Source organism: Myotis yumanensis, unplaced genomic scaffold (assembly GCF_028538775.1).
Source record: "Myotis yumanensis isolate MYYU_CA2020_CCGP unplaced genomic scaffold, mMyoYum1.0.hap1 SCAF_4, whole genome shotgun sequence".
NCBI classification, from domain to species: Eukaryota; Metazoa; Chordata; class Mammalia; order Chiroptera; family Vespertilionidae; genus Myotis; species Myotis yumanensis.
In genome coordinates, this window is record NW_027223755.1 from 43,265,056 (window position 1) to 43,281,334 (window position 16,279).

Sequence of the window (16,279 nt, forward strand, 5' to 3'; positions counted from 1 at the left end):
CAACAAGGCCAGAGACAGTCAGAGATCATTCAGGATGACTGGGTGGGATTGAGCCTTGAGCAGATGGTTAGAAGTGATGATGCCAGGTCCAGCACCACCCTGACTGAACCTCTGCTGGGATCTATAGTTCCTGTATCCAAGGCTAACTCCCCAATTTTCCTGAAATTCTTTGAGACGCCTGGTTTCCTTCCAATACATTTTCCCCTGTACATTTATCTGGTATTGGTTTTATAATTTTTAAAAACACTGGCTGTTTCATAGTCTATGTGAGAATAAGATACATGACATTATTCTATACTTGGGCAAATTCTAGACTAGGAAGAATTAATTTAAAAATAATAGCTATTTCAAGGGTACAACTGACAGGAAAGCATGAATTCTACAAAGACTGTTGGGCTGTAACATGTTTGTTCAGTGCATTTAATTGTAACTCACCCTTTCAATGGACAAAGGACTAATCAGGGACAGGTTACAGTCTCCAAGAGCCTACAATTCAAAGAGACCTTGAAACCATCTCATCCAAACCCCTCATTTTACAAATAAGAAAATTTGGATTCAGGATAGCTAAATGATTTACCCTAAATTGCATAGCCAATTAGTGGAAGAGCAGGGATTATATTCAGACACCACTCCTGGAGAATTGTGCTGTTTGGCAGGAAAGACAGGTGTGGTAGGGAAGGGAGTAGCACAGACAAGTATCTAGTTTGCAAAACTGATAAAAAAAAACCAAAACTGTTTGGTTCTGAGGTCTGGGCAGTCACCCAATCAGGTCATGAGGTCAAACCATTTCCACAAAGAAAGTCTGACTAGGTGTTGAGATGCTGCTGGAACGCAGGGTTGGCTATGAATTGGATAGTCTTAGAGCCAGAGCCATCCTTTGGTTTGCATGTGGGCATGCCTAGAAGAATCTCGTTTCCATTGGACTTCTCATCAATCCAATTTGGTCGATAGGTAGAATTATTCCTTCAGTTTGAGGTGTTTGCTTTGCAATTTAGGCTGAGCATAGTTATATACCCTCCTACCCACCCCCTGCCCCCAGAACTAATAAATCATTTGGGAGGATGGAATTTGACTCATTTTAAATATCTTGAAAATAGATATTTAAAATAAAACTACTTTCTCAGGCTTCACTACTACGCAGAATGCTTTAATGTTACGTTATTGACAGATGGGATGTGTCAAAACACTGACGTGCTTCAGGATAACTCATCTTTCCTTCATGTTATTGCCATTTAGAGTTGCTTTTTATCATTTGATTTATGCCCAATATAGATCTTACTATTTTTTAAAGTTGTGATGCTGGTGACTATGTAAGGAATGGGTGAAGTGGGGGTGGGGGGAGATTGGGGGTAGGTTTTCCAGCACAGAGAAGACTAGAGAATCCAGGCAAAACTGGGATAAGCCTTAGTGGGAAAAGTCCAGCATATGTTACTCCAGGAAAAAGGAGCCTTTAACCAAGAACCTTTCTGATAAGGCTGACAAATATGTAGTCTTACATATTTGACCTTTCCTACTTAACAGATATGTAGAAGAAAGAAAACTAAGAAATGATCACCTGGTTAAGATACAATATTAAAAAATATTTTTAATACTTGTAAATATTTGGTGAGTGTTTTTACATAGTAGTATGATGAAAATAACTAATTATTATATTCTTCATTATAATCATTGTATAATAGATTATTTGATGGTCTACATGTTCTGTCTTAAAGAATGGAGAGGTTAAGATCTAGAAAATTAAGAATTGATGTCACTTTCAGTTTTGCTTCCAATTCAAAGGAAATAATTTTAAGCATGAAATGTTAAAATGGATTATAAGGCCTGCACTAGCGGATAGAGCATTGGCCCACAGACTGAAGAGTTTGATTTCGGTCAAGGGCACATACCTCCTCGGTTGCATGCTCCATCCCCAGCTCTTTTTGGGGTGGCTGTGAGAGGCAATCAATTGATGTATCTTTCCCACATTGATGTTTCTCTCTGTCTGCCTCTCCCCCTCCCTTCCATTCTCCTTAAAAGTCAATGGAAAAATACCCTTGGGTGAGGATTAACAACAACTACAACAACAACAAACCCCCCACGAACAAAAGAATGGATTATGAGGCCAACGTATTAAATGTAATAAAATCTATATCTCTAAGTTCCGTGGAAAAATACCTATGTGTCAAGGGTTCTTGAAAAAGAAAACCACTTTTTTTTTGTTTGCTTAGAAACCCTTTGTTATGGCTGAATTTTAAGTGTTCCTTGATCATGGTTAAGATTGATTATGCTTGGGAGAAGAGACCAAGATGGCGGCGTAGGTAAACACCGGAGACCGCTGCCGCAAACAACCATTTCAAAAATACAACTAAAAGACTGAACGGACATCACCCAGAACCACAGGAAGGCTGGCTGAAGAGAGACTCTACAACTAGAAGGAAAGAGAACAGCAAATCGAGGCTCAGAGGCGGCGCAGTGTGGAAAATACAAAGGTACCGAGGTGCGCGCGCAAAGCGGGCTGGTGGCTGAGGGCGCGGTTGTCGTTTTCTGCCGGGAGTGAGTCTCAGACTCTGGGCTCCAGATCCGGGCGAGTCTCTAGGGACCCAGACTCAAACGGGAGAAGCGGGATTATCCGGCATCAGTTGGGACCTGAGGGCAGCTTTCTCTCCGAGGTTTGCAGCGGCTGCCGGGGTTCTGAGAAGCAGAGCCTCTGGGAACGGGACTGAGCGTGGCCATAACTGCTCCCTCCGCCCGCCCTGTTGATCCCGCCCCGCCCAAAACCTGCGCACAGCCATTTGCCGATTGCCTCAGGCAAAGGCTGGATTAGCACCTCCCCAGAAGGCAGACGTTTTCCACACAGCTGATTTCCACAGCCAGCCGGCCTGGTGGTCAAACCCCTCTAGTGTTAACTACAACAATTAAGGCTTCGCTAGAACAAGACTGCGCACAGAGACCACAAGGGGGTGCACCAAGAAAGCATAAAAGATGCGGAGACAAAAAAACATGACAGAAATGGAGGATATGGAGCTAAGAATCGCAATTTTGAGGGCTTGCCATAAATTTGTGCAGAGCCTCACGAAAACTAATGAGACCCTCGATGCTACGATAAAGAAATTAGAAAGTAAGCATACACGGACTGAAATAAAGAATATTATACCCAATAGCAGACCAGAGGAGTACAATAATCAAACCAAAGATTCGACAAAAAACACCCAATTGGAAAAGCAAAATGAAAAAAGAATCCAAAAGTGTGAAGATAGTGTAAGGAGCCTCTGGGACAGCTTTAAGCGGTCTAATATCAGAATTATTGGAGTGCCAGAAGATGAGAGACAGCAAGATATTGAAAACCTATTTCAAGAAATAATGGCAGAAAACTTCCCCCATCTGGAGAAAGAAATGGACTTACAGGTCCAAGAAGCGCAGAGAACCCCAAACAAAAGGAATCCAAAGAGGACCACACCAAGACACATCATCATTAAAATGCCAAGAGCAAAAGACAAAGAGAAAATCTTAAAAGCAGCAAGAGAAAGAGGCTCAATTACCTACAAGGGAATACCCATACGACTGTCAGCTGATTTCTCAACAGAAACTTTGCAGGCCAGAAGGGAATGGCAAGAAATATTCAAAGTGCTGAATACCAAGAACCTACAACCAAGATTACTTTATCCAGCAAAGCTATCATTCAGAATTGAAGGTCAGATAAAGAGCTTCACAGATAAGGAAAAGCTAAAGGAGTTCATCACCGCCAAACCAGTATTATATGAAATGCTGAAAGGTATCCTTTAAGAAGAGGAAGAAGAAGAAAAAGGTAAAGATACAAATTATGAACAACAAACATGCATCTATCAACAAATGAATCTAAGAATCAAGTGAATAAATAACCTGATGTACAGAATGAACTGGTGATTATAATAGAATCAGGGACATAGAAAGGGAATAGACTGACTATTCTTGGGGGAAAAAGGGGTGTGGGAGATGCGGGAAGTGACTGGACAAAAATCATGCACCTATGGATGAACACAGTGGGTGGGGAGTGAGGGTGGAGGGTGGGGTGGGAGCTGGAAGGAGGGGAGTTATGGGGGGAAAAAAGAGGAACAAATGTAATAATCTGAACAATAAAGATTTAATTAAAAAAAAAAAAAAAAAAAAAAAAAAAAAGATTGATTATGCTTATGACTGTATAAAAGAGTTCACCCAAGATAGTACCACAGCCACATTCTATGTAGATAGTTTTCAAAATCTTATGCAAGGCAATGACCGAAATGTAGTTTGAAAAGAACAGGAAGATGTTTCCAACATCCTAAACTCTGGTGTTCCATACTGACCAGTTTTCAGTAGGGAGTTAATCTGAGTGAGTGAAGTCACTGTCGCCACTGGTTAAGTCAGTTCTTGGAGATGGACTAGATACGTCCCTTCCTCTGATCCCTTGCTTGCTCACAATGTTCTTTCCTCTCCCATCTTCTCCTCTTTGCTTTTCTAAATCTTGCACCTCCTTGGAAACCCAGCTCACTTCCTCTATGGAGCCTTTGCTGACCATGCCAACTACTATGGAATCGCCCTGTTGTGCGTTCCTATAATGTATACATGAAAGCAATCATTTGATCCTTAGATAGTATGTAGACTTAAAACAAGTATTCCTTGCCTTCTTAGCCAAATCCTAAGCTCTTTAAGGTGCAGGGTCATGTCTCCGATCTCTGAGTCGCTGACAGTGCCACCTCAACACAGGCAGTGAACATTGGGTGACTGATCACCAACCCTACTCAGCATGGTGGGTCATTTAAAACTCTCCAGAGAGAAGAACCCAGCATTCGGAGAATAGGGCCACCTTCAGATCTCCGAGTCCAGATTCAGTCTGTGGATCATATTGGGATTCCTGAGATAACCCCATAGCCTTAGCTTCAGCTAACATGAGAAGGCTTCTGTTACTTGGTACAAAGACTTGTAGACCTGACAAAATGAAATGAGATCCTAGAATATAGTTGTAAAAGGAAACATGCAACTTCTCAGATATTCTTTGACGATATCAACTAATTAGAGCAGAAAGCCTCAGGGGCCACTGGAATGGATTAAATGACTCAGAAAGCTTTTACTGAGAGCTTTTTGAGTATAGGGCATGATTCTAGGAATGTGAGCCTAGCAGATGTTTTCAGTGCCCATGTCCCATCCCCTTGGACTACCTCTCATTTCAGCCAAGCCCCATTACCTAAGAGTGATCTTGAGAATGCGCCTTTTAAAGACTTTTCCTCCTTTCTTGCTTTAATCTCCTATTTCTGCTCCCTAGGATCGCATCCCAAATAAACCACCTGTTCCCAGACCTCCTCTAGGAACTTGAACTAAGACAGAGAGATATATAGGGTATGATATTTGCCTATAGGGGTCTTATAAGTTTAGATAGAGTATTTGGACATACATTTTTAGAAAACAATAAAAGGAAACTAAAAGACATATTTTAATTAAATGACACACAAATAGTATAGATTCTACTCCATTATGGTTACTGTAGATTTTATTAAATTTTAGTAATTGTTCTTCCAGCTCTGATAGTTCTAACTAGGAAGCTTTGGTTCTTTCAGAATTATTTGTGTTTTTTTAAAAATATTTTATTAATTATATATCGCTGAAGCATTCTGTTCTCAGCTACGTATGAAGAGGTGAGATTGGGTACATTTTGTACCATATTCTTAGTAATCTATAATTATATCTTGTCATTTAAATGATATTCTATTCAACTTTACAGAGCTTAAACATTCCTTAACATTTTGCTTCTCCTAATACTAAACGGAACACTGTGGTCTTGATAAAATTATCTTGAAAGTTGTCATGAGAGTAAACAAAATGAATTAAAGTTATTGTTTTGTACTTGGGGCCAACATTTTAAAGAAAAAAGATAAAGAATTTAATATTTTAATTGCAAACTAATAAGATAATATTAAGAAAAAATTATGAGGAAATAACATCATCGATAGAAACATACTATCAAAATTTCTTACTTTAATGAAAAATTTTTAATGATTGGCCATATTAGAGAAATATTTTACGATAATTGTAGCACTCATAAAATTTTGTATTCAGTTCTTTGTTGAGCGAATTTTGAATCTTTAAGAAGTTATCTTGAGACATTAGCTAGTCACATATAGTATTCTGGAATTATAAGCATGAGATCTTCAGCAGCCACAGGATAGGGTACTAAAGGAAGGTTGTTTTCCTGGTTCTCTTTCTCAAGTCACTACTTTGTCTTCCAGCTTTGTTCAGATCAGGAAATCTCAGTAGCCCTACTTATGAAAGAGATCACTATAGAATTCCTTAAAATATCAAGTTTTTAAAATGTTTTTATTATTTTCTAAGCCTTTTTGAAATACAGCTTATGAAAACAGGGCATTGTTTGGATTTGTATTTCAGAATCTGGACAAGACCTTTCTTTCGTGCTACATTTTGATACTTCATTCTTCCAAGCCCTGAGACAGTAAGCATTTTCTTAAGAGACAATGATGATGTGCCTCCCGTGGGTCTTTTACATGCTTTCAGTGGTGGGACCTTACTGTGAACACTCCTGTTCTTCAATTCTAGGAATTTTTCTTTCATTATTTTTTTTGACAATTTATCTGTTTCTATTTTCTCTCTTCTATTTTTCTGGGCCTTCTGTTTTAATTTTTTTTAAAATGTATTTTATTGATTTTTTACAGAGAGGAAGGGAGAGGTATAGAGAGCTAGAAAAATCGATGAGAGAGAAACATCGATCAGCTGCCTCCTGCACACTCCCTACTGGGGAGGTGCCCACAACCAAGGTACATGCCCCTGACCAGAATCGAACCTGGGACCCTTGAGTCCGCAGGCCAACGCTCCATCCACTGAGCCAAACCGGTCAGGGCAGGGCCTTCTGTTTTTTAGCATGTTGATCCTTGTGAATTAATCATATATGTAATTTCTCTCCTATTTTCATCTCTTTGTCCTTTTTTGTTCTACTTTTGGTAAGATTTCTTCACTTTATCTTTCAACTTCATAAGTGATTTTTTTCATTGCTAACATATTTTAATTAATTAATTTTAACAACTGAGATTTATGGAAAATATCAAAAATACATCATATACACAATTGTCAGCAGAACTCAGGCATATAAGTAGTATAATATAAGGTGTTTTATCAAGCAGTCCATTGAATGGAGTATGCTGCTAAGGACACTGAGCATAGCCACTGTACATTGATCATTGATTTTTTGTTGTTAATATTCACCTGAGGGTATTTTTTCCATTGATTTTTAGAGAGAGTGGAAGTAAGGGAGGGAGGGAGTCAGGGAGAGAGAGAGAGAGAGAGAAAGAAACATTGATGGCAGAGAGACACATAGATATGTTGCCTCCTGCTCCCCCATTGGGGTGGGAGATCAAACCTGCAACCCAGGTACATGCCCTTGACCAGGAATCAAACTTGAGACCCTTTGATGTGTGGGCAGATACTCTAGCCATTGAGCAACACCAACCAGGATGATTATTGATTTTAAAAAAATTTTTAATGAGATTTAGCATTTCCAAAAACTCTTTCTTGGTATCTAAATATTCCTTTTCTATAACAGCATCCTCTCATTACACACATATATTATCTTATTTAATCTCTGTAAAGTTATTAATAAGATCATTTTGAAATTTTCTTTTCAATATCTCTGAATTCATATTTTCCACACCACATTCTCACAGTTTTAAATCCAGTGAAAGAAAGTCTTGAAAAATGTAAGCAGAAATTCCAGAGTTTCATCTCATTGGCCCTTATGGGCTCATCTTGGGTTATTTGCTCATTCTTAAACCAGTCTCATGTAGAGTGACCACACTTTCCCAGTTGGGAGTGGATCAGTGTTTTTCACTAGTGTAGACAGAGAGTCAGTTTCAACAGAACTGAGAGTGGGAGAAGAGTGGGCTTTCAAAAAAACTAGGAGGCTGTTGCTAGGAAAAGAGCAAATAGGCTTAGATGTTCTGAAACAACTTGGCCTGGAGGTCAAAAGCCAGTGCCTGAACTCCTGCAGGGACCATTTACCAGTATTCACAATTTCATCCCCAGACAACATCACTTTTTAAAAAGTCTTGTTTTATGCCAAAATCTATCTTCCTTTAGCGGTCATCCATGACCCTAGCTCTGCCTTTGAGTGTGCCCGTGAATTATGTGAAGGCAGCTCTACCAGGTCTTTCTTTTCACATTCAATATCACGTGTTGTTATTCGTATTTCTAATCTAACCGATATTTGACTCCTTTCTCCATCTTAGACTTCTCTTTTTCCTTCTTCATTTGTGCATTTTGGTAGAGAACAAACAGTATTATAGAGTACCATTGTTTAGTATTTTCAAGTTGATTCACATTAGTTTCTGGATATGTAGAGTTCATTAATCACTCTCTATATATTGAGCTTCTACTACAATAATTCTTAAACCTTTGTTGAACATTAGAATCACTAGGAAAGCTTAAACATTCTGATGCCCTGGCCACACCCCAGACTAACTGGGATGAGGAGATGGGAACTCTGGCACCAGTACTTTTTTAAGCTCCCAGGGTGATTCTAATGCGCAGCCAGAGAGAACAACTGCTCTACATGTGACAGATCTCCTTACAATATGACCTCAATGGTTGTAGGTTTCCTCAAGGTATTTTTTTAGAAAATGATTTTGAGGCATATCTCCATCATTTGCCTCTGGCTAACCTTGTTCACTTTCATATGGGATAACTCATCAAGTCCCATCAGAGAAAGCAACCTGGGGCACAACAGCATAATTATTGAGGTTTCTGATGAAAGTGTTTATATTAATTCTAGGTAAAATCTTGTTTCTATGTAATTTTCTCAATTTGGCTGATTACTTTTGGAGGACAGCGTCTAAGTTTATTTCGCTGACCTCCTGCAGCAAGAGTAGCATTATGTTCTAGTGGGAACTGAAGAGCCTTTGAAATGATTTTCAACCAAAAATGTAATCTTATCTTTTATGACTATGAGTTAAAGGCCATCTGTGAAGCTGCTGAGTTTTGTAGAAAAGCTTCCATTTACACTGACATTTATCTTGTAATGTGGCAGTATAAAAAATTCAAAGGTTAAGGCCAGACTTGCTCAGTGTAATGTTTAAATAGCATAAATCTGCACAAAAAAGGGGTAGATTTATTATTTATGTTTAACTACAGTGTCTATTGTGTGTCATAACATTGCATTTAGTAAAATAGATTCACTGAGGAAAAAAGGAAAGGCGGGATGTTGAGAATAAGGGAGAGAGAAGGTCTAGTAACTCTTCGTAGGAGCTGTCTTCCAATTGTCTCCTGACACTTCTGACATCAGAACATTTTCCCCAATTTTTACTTTGAATATTTTCAAACATGTAGAAAAGTTGAAAGAATATTGCAGTGACATCTGTATATCCTTTTGTATCCTGAAGGCCTGAGAACCAGGAGAGCTGGTGGTGGGGTGTTGTTCAAAGGCCAGCAGGCCTGAGACCCAGGAAGAACTGATGTCTCAGTTCCAGTTTGAAGGCAGGAGAAAGCTGATGTCTCTCTTTGAAGGTAATCATACAGGAATTATTTTTTCTTACTTGGGGAAAGGGCAGCCTTTTTGTTCTATCCAACCATTCAACTGATTGGATGGACAGTCTGCTTTACTCAGGCCAACCTATTTAAATGTTAATATCACCTCAAAACACCCTACTGAAACACCCAGAATAATGTTTGAACAAATATCAGAGCACCCAATTGCCCAGTATCCTCTCCTCTGGCTAGAAGCACAGGCGTCATTTCATCTTTTTTCTTCCCTATTTCCAAAACAATCAGCAAGTTCTGTCAATTCTACCTTCTAAAGCTCTCTGGAGATGTTCACCCCTTCTCCACCCACTGTTGCCTCTTCAGTTGCAGCTGTCTCTTTACTGCCTCTCTGCCTCTGGTCTTGCCCTCTCCAATCTAGCCTAGCTCTGTCCCCCAGGATGCTGGTTGTGAAAAATAAATCTGCGATGGTTCATTCAGATCATTTTCTAAGACTAATCCAGTATTTAAATTCTCTCATGACTCCCCTCCCCAGGATCATGAGAAAAAATGGAAAATACTTAGCAGGGCCACTCAAGGTTCTATGTGATAATTTGGCCTCCATTATTTTTGTAGCTTCATAAATATTTTTGCCATTTGTTTAAATTTTATGTTCCAGCAATCCCAGAGTGTTTGCATATCTTGAAATGCCCCATAATTTCTACAACTTCTATGCTTTGCATACTATTTTCTTTGCTTAGAACAGCGGTTCTCAACCTGTGGGTCGCGACCCCTTTGGGGGTCGAACGATCCTTTCACAGGGGTCGCCTAAGACCATTGGAAAACACATATATAATTACATATTGTTTTTGTGACTAATCACTATGCTTTAATTATGTTCAATTTGTAACAATGAAAATACATCCTGCATATCAGATATTTACATTATGATTCATAACAGTAGCAAAATTACAGTTATGAAGTAGCAACGAAAATAATTTTATGGTTGGGGGTCACCACAACATGAGGAACTGTATTAAAGGGTTGCGGCATTAGGAAGGTTGAGAACCACTGACTTAGAATGTCCATAGCTCTTCCTCCCTTATCCCCTTCTTCTGCTTGAATACCTGACAAACTCCTCCTCATCCTTTAAATCTCAGCTCAGATGTTGCCTCCTCTAGGAAGCCTTCTTTGACTTGCTTAGCCAAACTAAGGTTCCCTTTTCCATATGTCATATTCCACCTTCTAACTTGTGCTTTTGTACCATCACTATTTGCTTACATGTTAGTTTCTAAAATAGGCCATGAGAATCTTGAGATCAGAAACCATGTCTTATTTATTTTTGGATCCCTAGTGCTGATGTGACTTACAGTAGATGTTCAAGAAATCTTTGAACAAAGAATGAATGAAGGAGTTGGGAGCTGTGTTTCCACAGCTGTGATCTCACTTGATCCTGGATGGTCAACTTCATGAGGGCTGATAGGCATCAGTTTTGTTCACCCTGTATTCCCATGGCTGAGACAGTGCCTGGAAAGCTCTCAATAGTGCATGAGTATGGAAAAGAGTATAGAGTTTCCTCAAAAAATTAAATATTTGACCCAGTGATCCCACTTCTAGGTTTATATCCTAAGAAGCCCAAAATACCATCAGGAAGAGTGTATGCACCCCTATGTTCATAGCAGCACAATTTACAGCTAAGATCTGGAAACAGCCCAAGTGCCCATCAGTAGATGAGTGGATAAAAAAGCCGTGGTACAATTTTACCATGGAATACTATGCAGCAGTGAAAAAGAATAATCTCTTACCCTTTGAGACAGCGTGGAGGGACCTAGAGAATATCATCTAAGTGAAATAAGTCAGAGAAAGACAAGTATCACATGATCGCACTCATATGTGGAATCTAAGTAACAAAATAAACTGATGAACAGAGTGGATCCAGAGACATAGAAGCATGGAATAGTGTGCAGAATCTCAGAGGGAAGGTGGGGGAGGGTGGGTGGGAGGTAATTTACCAAAGACCTTGTATGCATATATGCATAACCCATGGACACAGACAATAGAGTGCTAAAGGCTTGGGGTTGGGGAGAGCTGGAAGAGGTCAATGGGGGAAAAAAGGGGACATATGTAATACTTTCAACAAATAGACACTTATTTTTTTAAGTGCACGAGTGATAAGTCTGTGGGCTAGGGCAAGTGCCATTATCATAATACAGTTGAGGAAATGGGGTCTAGGAGAGGTTAATAACCTGCTCAAGTGTTTTGGGCAAGCCAGGCCTCAGAATTTCTGGCCTGCCACACTTTATGCGAAGGAAGTAGGCTGCTCAGGGCTTCTCTGGACCAGGGAGTTGATTGACTTTGTCCCATAAGCAGCCAATCCTTATTGTGCTATCATAAGGTCTAACTTTACAAAATGAGCTGGGGCAGTTATATTATAGGCTGAGAATTTGAATTAAGAACCAGAGAAAAGAAGTTAGTAGTTGGGATCCCAAACAAGAGTCTTTGTGGGAGGTAGGATGGAGTTAGAAGAGGGACCCAGGGAATCAGACACAGCAGGAAAGAAAGCACAGCTGACAGTCAGCAGAGCCCCTGGTTCCCAGTGGCTTCACATTCCCATTTCAGTGTGTGCATGTATCTTTACCTCAGCACCCTGTCCCACCCAGTCACTGTGAGCTGATTCTAGTGAGGGCTTGCTCCTGGCAATTAAAGTTTTTAACACGTTAAGCGCCCAGCCTGTTTTGTCTTCTGGACGGAAAGTATAGTGTCAGTCACCAGTGACTGACTGGGCGCTGAACGTGTTAAAGAACATCCCAGGTGGACCCAGGATTGAAAGCCAGGCCTTCTGTCCCTGTGTCTAGTATTCTTTCCACTATTTCAGTGCTAGGGACAGTATCTTTGCATAGATTTTGGTAGAGAGCCATGCAAAAATGTTGCATATTAAATGTATTTTAATGACAATGAACAAGGCTGTAATTGTGATGTGAGTGGGAGGAAGCAGCCAGTGAGGCAAACCAAATCCCCTCTCAATTTAAGCTAGCCCAGTAGGAGGATTCCAAGAATCAGAAAATAGGCCTTTACTAGTTCTTATTTACATAAGGCGCCTGCCTTCTCTGCTGTCTTTTGACCCCAGTCCTGGGGCGTTTGGTGCCCCCTTCCACCATCTCCACCTGCAGCCCCAGCTTGCCAGGTGGGCGGGGCTTGCAAAGGGGGACAGGTTGGTAACCTGGGCATGTGGGCTTCTGCCCTTCAAGTCTCAAGGCTGCAGAGTGCAAAGAATGCCAAGATCATGATTGTTACCCACGTGTGGCCTTTTGATTCACATGCTAGTGAATATATTTCAGGTACAAATCATTCTTTCCCACCAGCTCTTTCTGCAGGTCTCCAATAAGACAATTACACGTTCCATTTAACAGTGACTCAAGGACAGATTTGAGGGCTGTTTTCCTTGTTGAAAAGTTAAAATACAAAACTCCCCCTTGCACCCCACACACATGCCTGAGGGGGCAGCCCGCTCTCCAATGCACCTGGTGGGTGCTCAGGGCTGTTTTTCAAGCACTGAATGGGCAGAATCACAACTCAGGGTAGGGACAATGGTGGCTCAGAGGGTTTGCTCACCCCCTCATTTCTCTGAAAAGAAGCCTCTACTTGACAATTACCTATCTGGAGTCACCTTTTGAAACCAACTGAAAAGAGCTTATCTTATAATCAACATTTCCCAGAAATTGCTCAAGAGCCAAAGGCTATGCAAAGAAAAAGATTTTAGCAAACTAAGTTCAATGCACATTTTTGTAAAAAGCTTGCAGAGCTGCAGGCCAGCCCTTTGAATATTTTCAGATTTGATTTCCCAAAGGAAAGCTTTAGAAGCTGCAGATACCTGGTGGCACTGATAAAAAGCAAGAGTGAGATATCCTATTGGACAAGAACTGGATATTTAGGGGCGTAAGGGAAAGTCTGAACAGAGTTCAATTTTCATTTTAAATCTAAGGTTGAAAAATTACTGAACTATGGAGGTGACAGCTAAAATCCAATCATAAATCAAAAACCCCCAGTGTAGTTGACATTCTGTTTAAACCACAAACTCTTTCAGAAAAAGCATCCTGAAAACATCACAAATGTGACATTAGTGCTTAAGAGTGTTGTCTTTTTTTTTTTTTTTCCTCCCAAAAGCTTTCTGACATAAAAAGGAAATAACTCCAAGGAGGCCTATAGCATAATCACATTTTCGACTACTTTAACTAGTTTTCTGTTAACTTGGCCAGGCTATACTACTTGGTGATTTAATCAAATGTGAATCTACCAGGACAGAAAGGCTGATGTTTCCCAGTAACTGGTCTTTGGAAATTTGTGTGACTCTTGGAAATTTCGTTTTCCTTTCTACATCTTTAAGCTGACTGTGGAGATAAATTGCCATAAGAATCTTTGAAATTTTATGCAAGGTGTTCAAAGATAACAGGAAGCCAGCACTTATGAACCAGTACAACTTTTTAAGAAATAATTTATTTATTAAAATGGTTATATGAAAACAAATGGTCCCAGAAGTCTAAGGGACAACTAAAAAGTCCCCTGCACACCCTAACCGGTTTGGCTCAGAGAATAGAGCTGTGGACGAAAGGGGCCACACGCTGACCTGACAAGCTCAGGGAAGGCCTGCGTGGCAGCCTGGCAGACTCAGAGACCTAAAATAACCACAAAGGATGGTCTGAAATTAAACTTTAACTAAAAGCAGTTATGGTGGGCAGTTATGTCCTAGGCCAGTATCTTCACTGACAAGATCAACTTTGAGCCTTACTGAGCCCATTTGCCTTTTTGCCTCTAAGATAACATACCCTTGAAATGTCTGGGTAACTTGTAACTTCCCTTTTTCTGGAGCCCCTGGGGCACAACCAAATGTTCTGGGCGCCAGGACAGATACTACAAATTCCTTCATTATCATGTTAATTGATCCTACACCCACCTAAGTATGTGTCCATCATTTTACTTTTTATCCTATCACAGAGGTTTCCCCTGCTTCGCTTAATCCCACCTCCTTAAATCTGTCACCAATGAATTTCATGTATAAATACGGATGTAACCCTGCCATTCTCCAGAGCACTATCTCAATTCGTTGAGGTTCTGCTTCCCGGCATATGTCGACAGTTTGGCTCAAATAAACTCACAAAAATTCTTTACAGGTTTCAATGGTTTTTTTACGTTAACAGAGCATAGGCCTGCGGACTGAAGGGTCCCACGTTTGATTCTGGTCAGGGGCATATACCTTGGTTGCGGGCACATCCCCAGTAGGGGGTGTGCAAGAGGCAGCTGATCGATGTTTCTCTCGTATCCATGTTAGTCTCTATCCCTCTCCCTTCCTCTCTGTAAAAAAAAAAAAAAATCAATAAAATATATTTAAAAAAATAAAATAAAAGTCCCCTGCTCTGTCTCTCCCTAACCTCAATTGTCCTTGATCATTTGCTTGAGTATAGATTTATCAGTTGAAAATAACTTTGTTCTCAGAATTTAAGGTACGATTCTGTTTTTTCTTTTATTCCCCTTCTCCTGCCTTCTTTCCTTCCAAGCATCTCAAATTTGGTGGGTCCAAAATTAAAATCAAACTCTATCAGAAAATCCCATTACCTCCAACTTAAAAATATATCCCGAATCACAATTTCTTCACTATACTCAACCCCCGGTCCAAGTTGCCGTTATCTCTTACCTGAACTTATAATTGGTCTTTCTGCTTCTGTATATTTTTACATTGTAAAATATTTAAGAAACTATGTGTGGCTTTATACTTTTTACTACATAAAAAGTAATAAGATCTTAACACACATAGTTAATCATAAACATATGGAATTGGTTTAGGTGTTTAGCATTCACTGGTCCTGTGCTTGTCAGTAGCTTATTAATGCAAACACTGGGGCTCTAGCCAACAGCTGAAGTATGTTCAGCCCATACAGAGGGCAGGGAATGGGTGACCCTGTGAACAGCCCTCAAACAATGATGAGTTGGGGATAAATACTCCAGTTCTCTTCCCCTCCATTTCCCAGATATCCCAGCAGTACCCAGCTTGTTACCCAGTGGGAATCTGCTCACTGACCTTGAACTGGCTTACCTTCCCAGTTTCACTTTTCCATATACCAACCTGTGCTTGCATTTAAATTTTAGTCTTGGGATCTGCTTTTGGGGGAAACCCAATCTAAGACAGTAATGTATGCATTTTCCTGTCAGTGGCCTTTCAGGTTGTTTTTAGTTTTTCACTGTTACAAACAAGGCTGCAACATATTTCTACAAATCTCTTTATATGTAGAAGGTCTTATCTTGGTATTTATCTGTGCATAAAATTGCTGGGTCAAAGGGTGTCTGCATCTTCATTCTTAATAAATCTCGTCAGCATTTTAAAAGGCTGAGTGTCAAGTACAGGTGAGAAGGCCACCTCTGGTGCACATGGGATGGTTCCCTTTTGCAGTTTTAATGTGCATTTCCTCAGTTACTAGTGGGAATGCATGTCTGTGCATGCATTTATGACATTTGTGTTTCCTCTTCTCTGAATGGCTTGCTTCTTTTTCTTATTAATATATGAGTTCTAAAAATTCTGGATACTAATAATTTTCTGATTATGTTCCTTGCAGAGAGCTCCATTATTTTCTTGTGGTTTGTAAGTCTTATGCAGAACTGATTTCTATTCTGTGTGATCTCTTTTTTTTCCTCTATGAAAGATTTTTAGGAAATTCCTTTTTATTCCTGATGTTCTGTATCCCAATTCTACTGCTGAATGTAAAGGGCTCAATTTATTACCTTAATTAATTTTTCATGAAACTAAGCACATAATAGTTCAAAAAACTGAATCATAATA

General features: G+C 39.8%; 1 protein-coding gene across 1 annotated transcript in view; it reads left to right on the forward strand.

Annotated features, from left to right (window-relative positions):
- Positions 1 to 16,279, forward strand: part of MSH3 (mutS homolog 3) — a 177,829-nt gene that overhangs the window by 16,169 nt on the left and 145,381 nt on the right. The gene's annotated exons all lie outside the window — the stretch shown is intronic.